The sequence below is a fragment of the Manis javanica genome, chromosome 1, assembly GCF_040802235.1.
Source record: "Manis javanica isolate MJ-LG chromosome 1, MJ_LKY, whole genome shotgun sequence".
Taxonomy (NCBI): Eukaryota; Metazoa; Chordata; class Mammalia; order Pholidota; family Manidae; genus Manis; species Manis javanica.
In genome coordinates, this window is record NC_133156.1 from 34750561 (window position 1) to 34761949 (window position 11389).

General features: G+C 42.3%; 1 long non-coding RNA gene across 1 annotated transcript; it reads left to right on the plus strand.

Annotated features, from left to right (window-relative positions):
• Nucleotides 1-300: 300 nt before the first annotated feature.
• On the plus strand, nt 301-10927 carry LOC140847689 (uncharacterized). The gene is made up of 3 exons (XR_012127739.1): nt 301-397; nt 3359-3451; nt 10502-10927. It is a non-coding gene; the product is annotated as an uncharacterized lncRNA (long non-coding RNA).
• The last annotated feature ends 462 nt before the right edge of the window (nt 10928-11389 follow it).

Below are 11389 nucleotides of genomic sequence, written 5' to 3' on the forward strand. Positions count from 1 at the left end.
AAGGGAAGGTAAGGCAGGGCAAGGCAGAGCAGGGCAGGGCAGGGCTGGGCAGGGCAGGGCAGGGCGGGGCAAGGAAAGGCAAGGGAAGGCAGGGCAGGGCAGGGCAAGGGAAGGTAAGGCAGGGCAAGGCAGAGCAGGGCAGGGCAGGGCTGGGCAGGGCAGGGCAGGGCAGGGCAAGGGAAGGCAAGGGAAGGCAGGGCAGGGCAGGGCAAGGGAAGGTAAGGCAGGGCAAGGCAGAGCAGGGCAGGGCTGGGCAGGGCAGGGCAGGGCAGGACAGGGCAGGGCATACAGTACGCTCACAAAGGAGGGAAGAGCATATGATGTTGGGATGTTGTGACATGTTCCCTGGGGAGAAGTGGGGGCAGAGATTGAAACCCTCTTTCTAAAAGTTGATCAGGTACAGTGCTGGCCCATCCCAAACTTTTTTTCACCTGAACTAAAACTAGGAAAATAATGACAGAATTTTACATAAAACTAAGTATTTCTTTTTAATCAGTATCCTTCCTTCTGAGCCCAGGTACTTCCTACATTTGGGATTTTAAAATATCCTTCCTCTTAGGGAGATGTCTAGGCTGGCATGTGCATACAGTGAGACAACGAATTTGACTGGATCTGTACTGTTGGAACTCAACCAGGAGTTGGGAGGGGTGCAAGTTGTAGCACCCCAAAATCTCATGACTATAGACTATCTATGGTTAAAAGAACATATGGGATGTGAACAGATCCCAGAAATGGGCTGCTTTAATTTGTCTGATGGTTCAAGTACAGTTGGAAAATATCCATCATATCATAGATAAATTTTCACAAATGCCTAGGGTGCCTAAATGGTTTTCTTGGCTTCACTGGAGATGGCTGGTAATTATAGATTTGCTTTGTTTATGTCACTGTATTCCTATTATGTTAATATGTGTGTGCAAATTAGTTAGTAGTTTAAAACCTGTACATACTTAAGGTACTATACAAGAAGATATGTCAAAGAAATAATCAATCCTCCCAAGTTTCCTTCATATGCTACATCTATAGCTTTTCTTCTTCCTTCCTAATTACAAACCTTAAATAGAATTCGTGCCTCATATCGAATTTACCGAGTATCATAATTCCTCCAGGTGGTAAAGATACCTCGAGACAAGTGCTGGGCATAGAAGCCACAGGGCATAAATCTGCAAAGAAGTTAAAAGCTAACCTTTGCAAACAATATGGCTTCTCTCTCACTTACCAACTTTACATTTCCCTGTATGGCCCCGGAAGATGACTGGTTAGCCAGAGACGGGTAAGATTCCTCAAGGGAGGAACAACCTAAGACAGGCACAGTCGCAGGGGGGCCATCAGGTGAGAATTTGGGGATCAACAGAGGTGAGGCTCAGAACCTCACCCCCCCTGCTTTGAGAGAAATCTTCTGCATCCGTGGATGTCTTGCTGCCCTTGTCTAGCCTGGATTAATACTTAGTCCATAGGCACACACCTGATCATCTGATCATCTACATTTGCCTTCTTACAGCACTAAACTATGTTTTCTACCTTTATCTTGCATCTACCTACCACTTCAGCATTTTATTAAAAATAAAAATAATAATAATAATAGGAGAAATGTGGGATCAACATATAAATCAAGTACAAAAATCAAATGAATATTCATATTTGACCTGATGGTTTATAGGTCATATTGCATGATCAAAACCGAAAGTTTCTGTGATGAATGCCCTTGTACTGTTCACCATGTAAGAATTTATTCACTCTGTAAGAATTCGTTCACCATGTAAGAACTTGTTCGTTATGCTTCAGCAGATTGGAGACTGACGAGAATTAGGCTTGAGATGGATTAATGATTGTACATTGAGCATTGACCCCCCTATACTGAATTTTATTGTTGTTAACAACCATTTGATCAATAAATATGAGAGATGCCCTCTCAAAAAAAAAAAAAAATCAATGTGTACCAACATATTGTATATCTTGAATTTATATATTATGTTAAACATATAACAATAAAAATCAATATGTGATAATCCAAAAAAAAAAAAAAAAAAAAAAAAAATATCCTTCCTCTTGTAAAAATCACAGTGATTGTAGATAGTATATAGTATATTTTGTTTTGGTTAAACTTTAAATTGAGGGAATGAATATAACAAAAGACTATTTGGCAATTCCATGCCAGGATTTCTTTCATCTTCATTTTTGAAATTTCATTCCTGAAAACCAAATATAAGGAACTAATGGTCTAACCAAATGTCTTAACTAAAATAATGAAGAGAAAAGCTGGGGATAAAGTACTAACACCCTTTTAGGTCCTATTCAAGTGTACTTACTATCAGCATTTCAGAAGCATTAGCTTCTGAAAGTCTTAGTGTCAATACTGCAAAATTCTCAATAGCTCTTCATAAACACACAGCCTATCAAGCAGATTCATCTAAAATATTTTTGACCCTACATCTAAATTCATGGCTTCTTCTGGGAGTTATTCCATTCCAATCACTAATCTTCCTTCATCTCTAAAAATTATAATCAGCCTTACCTAGAGGCAAGAAAATCCATCACTTCTCTTGGCTACAATTTTAAGTCATTTGCCAAATAAATCTCCATGTTAGTCTTCCCACTTATGTACATATACCTGAAGTTAAAAAGGAGAAGGTATTTATTACAGCAATATCACAATTCCTACTATGCATGAGATCTCGATGTACACCCTTGATTCAGGCACCACTCTTTGCTATGTGATCTTGAACCAGCCTCTTACCTACTCAGAGCTCTAGGAAATGAAGAAGTCAAAATAGATGACTCTTAAGTTTCCAGTTACCTCTGAAGGGCCAGGAATAATGAGCTATCAGGTACTTACTGCCTTCTAGACATCACTTAAATGCTTACAATGCTTACAATCTCATTTAATTTTCTCAACTACCCTGTCAGGTGCGACTATTATAATTGACTCCATAGAATATAAGAATACATCTCAGAGAAATTAAATAAATGTGAAGGACTTTACTTTCCATTAAGTGGCAAAGTCTAGATTCAAACCAGAGTCTTTCTTAACAACTACATTTGGGAGCCTAAAATGATCGTGCAAATTATTTAACAAGATAAAGAGCTAAATAGTAAAGTTAATGGATAAGTAGTAGACATTTCCATATCTGTAACATAGGAATAATAAATACCATAAAATGTTTAGTATTGCTCACAATCTAATAGTAATTATTCTATAAAATATTGCTACACAATATAATAATAAATTTGGATAGAGCCATTACTCTTATAACCAAAGCATATGAAGGGGAGGGAAGGAAAAGAGAAACAAAAATTCTATCTCCTATACAGCCCTATTTGAGTTCCAGTAATAGATCTCATTGACATTTCTTGTTTGCAGTCCCTCCATCCAACAACCCAGCTCCATGGCATGTTAGAGCCTGGTTAGGAGTCTGAGACCTTGGATTCCAGAACAGTGCAGCTAAGATGATAGGTAGGTGTTAGGATGTTAGCATTCAAATTCAGATTCGACTGCTTACTATCTTTGTAACCTTGATCAAGTTATTGAAACTCTCTAACCCAAAATTTGTAGCATGAGGGTAATGCGTTTTTTGAGAAAATAATTATCCACATAAGGAATTTAGAGCAGCATGAAAAACATGGTTAATAAATCCCTAGGCACTAAGCTTGAATTCTAGCCAGCTGTGTGATCTTGGGAAAGTTACTTGACTTCTCTGTGCCAAATTTCCTTACAAGAATAATATTAATAATGATAAAGTGTGTATTGTAAGGTTCTTGTGGGAATTCAGTAATGGTAATACATGTACATCAAATGCTTAAAACAGTGCCTAGCCCTGATGAAGAGTGTTTCTTGTTCCCTCTGATATTTGCATAGTCCCTGCTATGAAGACCTTGGGCAACCTTGGCCAAGTTACTTCTCTCTCTCTGGAACTCAGATACTCCTTCTAAAGTAGGAAACAGTGGAAACTTTTTTCACCAACTCTTTAATCCATTGGTAAAGGAGGGAGTCTCCTACTCTAGAGTTCTGGGATGGCCAAACACACGTCTGTCACTGGACAGATAAGACCAACAGCAGTTTCTTAGTCACATGTCTTACCGGCCCAGGGGAGGAGGATGCCATTCAGGGCCACACTGGGGTTCCACCAGCAGGGGCTGTGACAGGCAGGCATTGTAGTAACCAACAGATCAGGTGTCCCTGGGTTCCCATGGGAGAATATGATTGGCTTGTTTGAATAATTTCACAGGCTGGCAGGGAGTTTGAGGACCAGATAGAGTGCAGCCGGTCTGGGATCCTCTCGCAGGGGGAGTGGGAGGGAACATATCTGGTGAAAACAGGAGAACTCACAGGTCTCTGGAGCCCTGTAAAGTTCGAAGATGGCAAGGGAGCACAGCACATGGAAGGTTAGGCCTGATTAGGCCTGACAATATCATGTGTCTTGTCCGAAGCGTCCAGCTCCAGCACCTTCTCTGTTTCCATCCCTCCTACTGCCTGTGCCTTTCTCTGTGGCTTCACAGGCCCACCCTTTTTAAGAGCCTCAGCTTGGAAGCCTTTGTGCTTGTAACCATTTTGCTGGAGACAAGCAGAAAGCGCTTCTGCTCCCAGTCCTTCCAGGCAAGGGAAGCCCGAACATCCTGGAGCATCCCTGGGTTGTGGCCGGTTCCCAGGGGCCACTCTAGCAAACTGGAAGTCCCTCCAGCCACCAGTCCACAGTAGTAGTACTGTCTCTCACCACACTCGCCCTTTATGCCTACTCCCTCCTGCGTCCCATAAAAATATGGAACTGTTTTTATTTGCTCATTTTTGAGAAACGAGTTTCTGGCATAGTTGTTTAATACTGAGCCACTGGTGCCCCACTCTTGCCAACCTCAAGTTAGGAAACATGCTATTTCTCCACAGCACACATTCAGTGGCTGTTGGAAGGTAACAGCTTTGACAGTACCTGGTGGTCTTACACTGTCTAGAGGTATGTACAGAGCAGCAAATCCCCTGTTGATTGTTCCCCATACTATCTGGCAGCTATGATCCATGGCATCAGCTGGGAGAAGCTAACAGAGTGGTGTAGAATAGACCCTGTCTCTGCCCAGCATCTCCTCTTTCTTTTTCCTCTTAAGACTGCAAGGGAGGTCATGTGGTCATGTGATACTCCATCTTCCTGGTGATCTTAGCATCTTCTCCGTCTCTGAACAGTTTGCCCTCCTCCAGGCCATCTCATACAACCTTCACCAGATGAGGAAACTGAAGTCCAGGAAAAGATAAGGATGGTATCAATGGAGACCACCAGAAGTAGCAAATGATCAGCATGCTTACTGATTACCAGACTGTGAGCTGAGTAGTTATAGTCATTTTTATATTTGAAGATGAGCCCCTCAGACACAAAGCAGGATCTATTATTCCCATTTTACTGATGATAAAACTATAACACTGAGAGTTTCAAGTACTGGCCTGAGGACCCCCAGCTGACAAATGCTGGGTCTGTGCCTTTGAACTCTCATTTTTTTCCGCCTTTGAACACTTTTTTCCACCTCACTTGAAGAACTTGATCCTATGTCTAGTATTGAGTTCAACTTTTAATCCTTGGCAGAACTACTGATTCAGTAGCTCTAAGAAGAAGCTTCTTGTTGCAGGTTGAATTGTGTCTCCACAAAAATACTAAATCCTGGTACCTGTGAACATGACCTTATGTGGAGATAGGGTCCTTACAGATGCAATTAAGATGAAAGTTAGATGTGGTCACCCTAGAGTATGGTGGGTTCCTGATGCACTAGGACTGGTATCCTTATAAGAACAGAAGGGACACAGAAAAAGAAACGCACATAGAGGAGCCAATGGACAAGCAGAGGAAAGATGGTCATGTAACACTGGAGCCAGAGACTGAAGTTATGTAGCTGTCAATCAAGGAATACCAAGGATTGGCCATGAGAACCCGAAGCTAAGAGAGTGAGCAGGAGTTAGGATATCTAGCCTCCAAAACTGTTAGAGTATAAATTTCTGTTGCATTAAGCCTCCAAGTTTGTGCTGATTTGTTACACAATTTTTGATTGATTGGATGCAATCAAAGGCTCTCAGGAGTTGCTAATGTCAATTTTGAGAAGAGCTGTTAAGCTGTCCCCTTCCGGTCACATCCTGTCATGTCCCCTGCCATGCTTTCTTCTGCTGTGGCCAAGCTTCAGTATAAGGCTGCATCGTCCAGTTCTCAGCCAGAGATCATTCCCCTGGGAAGCTTCCACTAACATCTCCGAGGGGAACAGATAGGATTCTTTCTATTTCCTGGTCTGTTATAGAGGACAAAGATAACATAAAATCTGTGTAACCAGAAACACAAATTCTGAACGAGCACATTTAACAAGATGAAAGAAAACATTTATCATGGAACTTCTAAAAAACAATCCCAATTGTGTTCAAAATGTCTTCACGGTTATTCTTTCATTTTAAAATATGTATTGGGCACTCTTATAACCTCTCAGAAGCCGGAAGATAATGAAAACATGCAGATAGTCTCCTGTGAGTACTTCCTTAATTGTCCATCTTTTCTGTCCAACTGCTAGCTCCTCTGGGGCAGGACTGAGCTTGCCTCCTTTGCTGTCCCAGTGCTTAGCGCACAAGAAGTACTTCCACATGAGTAAAGTAACTGAAGGGAAGAATAAGGAATGAAGACTGTGTGGCAACTAACAGATCAGTGATTCCGGTGGAAGCATCAAAAGGAGAGAATTACTTTCTAAAAAAGTGGAAGTTGATAATGCTAGAAATAGTTTCACAAAACCAACATTGTAGGATTAGCTTTTTAGACCCCAACCATTAGCTAAACTCATAGGTAAACCCAGAAGCTGAAGCTGCTCTTTATTCCCAAACCACCCCCTTTCCCACCTGTCTGGGCCTGACTCTTCCAGAATGATCCTAGTGAACCTGCAGAAGCACCCTGAGATCAGGCTTAAAGTGCGCCACTAGCTGCGGCTGTATTTGCAAAATAAATGTATTAATCCTCGGATTAAATTAACATAGCTGAAGACTGGCCTTGAGCTAGAGAGAGGAACAAAAGTAGAGGTCCCCTCAGGCCTGTTTCCAGGGCACAGAATGAGTTCCCAGCAGAAGGTGCTGAGTGAGGTGCAGATACACTGTTTCTGGAATGACACCCCTCAGCTTGCTCCTGCCCCTCTTTTGAGCTTCTCCTTCCCAACCTTCATTTTTAAAAAGTCAACTCAACTGTTGAAATTTCAAAGCCAAACCAGGACCTGACAGTTTATAAGCCTAGTATCGTTAGGATTTATTTATGTGTGGGACAGATTTGTGAAGATTGTGAAGGGAAAAAGGACAGCTCTCAATGCAGGTAGTTATGTAAGAATCTACCCTTCCTGCTGGCATTGTGCCTTCTAGAAAACGATGGAGCTGTAGGTGAACTTTTGCTAAAACCATGCCTCCTTTTTGCCCCCAGTAAGTGTGATATGACAGGTGAAGAGGATAAGCGTATTAACACCTCAGTTTCGGTAACCCGCACAAGAGGATGCTCTCATAAGGTTCCCAGTGGGACCTGAATTAGCAGAGCAGAACAGGGAGCACACAATGGGGAGGTGTGTCGGTATTCAGGGAAACCCCATTTTAAGCAGACCCATTAAGAAATACATGTGATATGAAGACCAGTGTTTCTGAAACTTAAAGTGCTGAATAGCCAAATTCAAATTTTGTTAAAATGCAGATTCTAATTTCTAACAAACTCCCAGTTGCTGGTCTACAGATGACACTTTGAGTATCAGGGAGGCATATGATAAGTTCTTACTTGCAAGAAGATTTGTGACAGGGTTATTTTGCACACACAGGTACTTCATGCACACATTTTCTTTCACTAAAACAATGCACATTTTGATTGGCGTATTTCATCCTTTCAGAAATACAACTTTTTCTACCTTTTAACATCTCTGAAGTTAGGGTGCCCTTTGCAATCCATCATGTTTTATAATCTCCATCAACTAAGCCGGGCTTGAGTTGTACCAAAGTTATTACTGTCCGGGCATGTGGAGACACCAGAAGCATAAACATCAAAACTGCAGAATGTCAGCTGCTGGGTGTCAGCAGCTTAGAAGAAAATCCTGAAGGTAATGGAGAAGCACTTTTAACCACAAGGAGGCAAACAGTGTGGGGAGGGAGTGGGGTAGAGGCAAATGCATCGTTTCCATTGTTTTGAAACAGTCCTGGAAAGCAGGCTTGTTCAAACATGGTTGCAAAGCCACAGTCAGAGTCCAGCACCTATAGCTTCGATTCAGGTGCAGATTTTAAAAACACACACCATCTCAATTACTCTTGATGGCAGAGAGGATGATTTTGTGAGGTAAAAACTCAATAGGACTCCAACCTTGTGTGGCCAGAGATTATGAAGTACTATTGATGATCAAGCTAAAAGTGAGTCATAAGAGTTTAATTCTGAATGTGAAGTTTTAAGGACCAGCTACTTTGTTCACATTTTCTTTTTAAATATGCATAAAATATAGGATAAAAATGTTTCCAAGTAAATCAAAAGCCCCTGTAATGATATAGATACACAGGTATTCTAGATAAGAGAATGCTGTCACCACTTAATTGGCAGTTTTTCATCCTTACTATATATGAAGTGATGGCATTTTTTTACAATCCATCACACCTTAGATTTGATTAAATGAGGTAAAAAAAATTACTATTTATTGAACAATTATCATGTACCAGAGAAGACACCAAAGAGCCAATTATCAGATAAACCTTCAGACAGGCAGAATTATTATGCCCTTACATGGGAAGATCTCAGTCCATTTGTGTTATATAGGTTTCCTTTTTTTTTCTATTTTAGATAATAGAAGTCTGAGAAGTTACATCAAAAAGAGTAACTTTCTTGTTCAAGGTGAAACTGCTAAGTTCCACTCTTACCTGCTCCATTAGCTGTCATCAAGTAGAGCTGATATTAACTAGCCTTTTCTCTAACAGCTGCTTTGCAGCAGGTTTCAGTTAGGTGTGCAACCACCTGGCATGGGTCTTGAGGCACCATCATCACATGAGCTCAGGGGTGGTTCTGATGTTTAATGAGCACAGCCAGAACTCACACCACCTCAGTGCATAATATAGTCCTGCAAGCTTGAAAGGTTCCTTCCAGAAGGCTAATAGTGCCCCTGCTGAGAAACACAGTAGATATTTAGACACAGGAAAGTATCCTATTGCAGAATCTGTAGTAGTATCCTCCCAATTCACTCCAGAAATTTCATTGTCTTTCTACTTAATTCTCTGACAAAAAAAGCCTCCCTCTACATCTGAATCCACTTGTTCCATAAACTGTAATTACAGAATTTCAGAACTGCTAAGGTTGTAAATCTATAGGTTTTTTAAATGCAATACAATAGACTTCATCACTGTTAAACCAGCACTGTGGCATGTTCAATGGGCCCTTGGGATAGCAGCTGATGTACACAGCATCAACAGCTGGAGAAGAACCCAAACCTGCTTCTGCACACTTTGAACCTGAGGTTCATGGCATTATTTAACCTCCTTGAGAGCCCAGACCAATAAGGAGGGTCCTCACAAGGGTACCTCCTTGAAAGCTCAATTTCCTCTTACCTATTTCACCATCATGGTTATCTTTCTACATTCATGTAATAATCACCATAGAAGTTTTTAGCAAAAATTTGCTATATACCAAGCACTACACTCGGAGCTTCAATGGATTTTTATGCCTTACAGCAATCCTCTGAGTTACCCTTACTTTGCAAATGGATTAAACTGAGGCTTTGAGAGGTGAGGGCTTCTATCCTGTGGCTTGTGGCAAGCAAGCGGCAGAGCTAGAACCCCTACTCAGGCAGTGCGGGTCCGAGCTCCCGCTGTTTTTCAGCCTGCTGAGTGACGGCTTTCAACATCACCCCGGGCTCCCCATCACGCTCACACCAAACTTCTGTGTTCACAGTTTAACACTGAAAAGTGCCCAAAGTGCCAGTCCTTCTTGTACTCCCCAACCTCATTTGGGTCCCTGTCACTCAGGCGCACCTCACAGCCGACACCGCCTTCAGGACCACACATCTGGTCAAGGGTGCCCCTCAACAGGACACTCTTTTCAACGATCCCAGCACGTAGAAAGTCCCAGAACAAATGTGCCATTCCTCTGGGAAACCCGCCCTGAGCCTCCCCTGACAGGTACGATGTCACCACTCCTCCCTCTATTTCCAACGACTTTCCCTCTCTATTGATTGTTTCATTTGGCTTTATGTTCTGTGCAATGGTTTTGGCACCACTCTTCTCTGCAGCCTTTATGTTCCCAATGCATAGAAATTGTGTCATTCATTTCTGTTTCTGCTCACTAATGTCATCTACAAAGTAAGCTGGGATGGTGAGAAGGGAAGAAGAGGGGCATGGAGAAATACAAGGTTTTTTTTCTATTTTAAATTATGGACACAGGTCACAGAGGCATTATACTAGTAGACAGAGGTCACATCTAGTTAGCTTGCCACAATGACTCAGAGTGAGTGAGGTGTGTAGTCATCAAAAGTGTGTACTCTATTCCTTATATCTTCACAGCACGTGTGAGTCAGCCTCTCCTCAACATCCCACTAACCAGGACTGACCCAACAGTACGGACATCCAATGACGGTGTGAGTCGGCACCAACAGGCATGTGGCTAGTCACCTCCTCCCTCACCAGCTTCTTTGCTGAATTCTGTCCTCATCCTCTCCTCTCTGGCAGCCCCAACATAGTCACCGTATGCTCAGTTCCCATTTGAAGAGCTTCCCAAGGCTGTCATCCACTGCATGTCCTCTCAGGTGCTACCAGGGGCTGGGGGATGTGCAGGGCCCAGGCTGAATGCACCAACCCAGTAAGGAACTCATCAGCTGAGGACAAACGGGAAGCATACTGGAGTTACTATTGCCACGCTCGCACTTCGCAATGCCTGTTTAGTGTGATGCTCAGTACACTTGCTTTGCATTCATTCCCAGTGCATTTAATAAAAACACATGCTTTAGACTGTGATTTTCAGACCATAGGCACTATAAATAGTCATTCTGTATTCCAATCTGCTCTCTACCATTTACTCAGTATTACTTAGACCAGTACTTTTTAGCATATCTATAAATGACCTGGGGGACTTGTTCAAACACATATTATGCCCAAGCAGGTCTGAGTTGGGGCCTAATATTCTGCATTCCTCATAAATGCTGGGTGATGCCAATGCTGCTGGTCTGAGTACCAAGGACCTCCACAAGAGCCTTCATCCACCGGGGCTGCAGAGTCCACTTGGGAGGCTTGTGGAACTCCCACTACCCCAGCTGCCTGCCACACTCAACACATCATAGTCCCTAGTGGAGCCTAGCATCAGAATCCGGTTTCCTCATCATGGGGTTTCTGTAAGGATTCCATGAGCTTGCATGAAAGATGCACTTAAACAGGTTGACGGAACACAGAGGACAA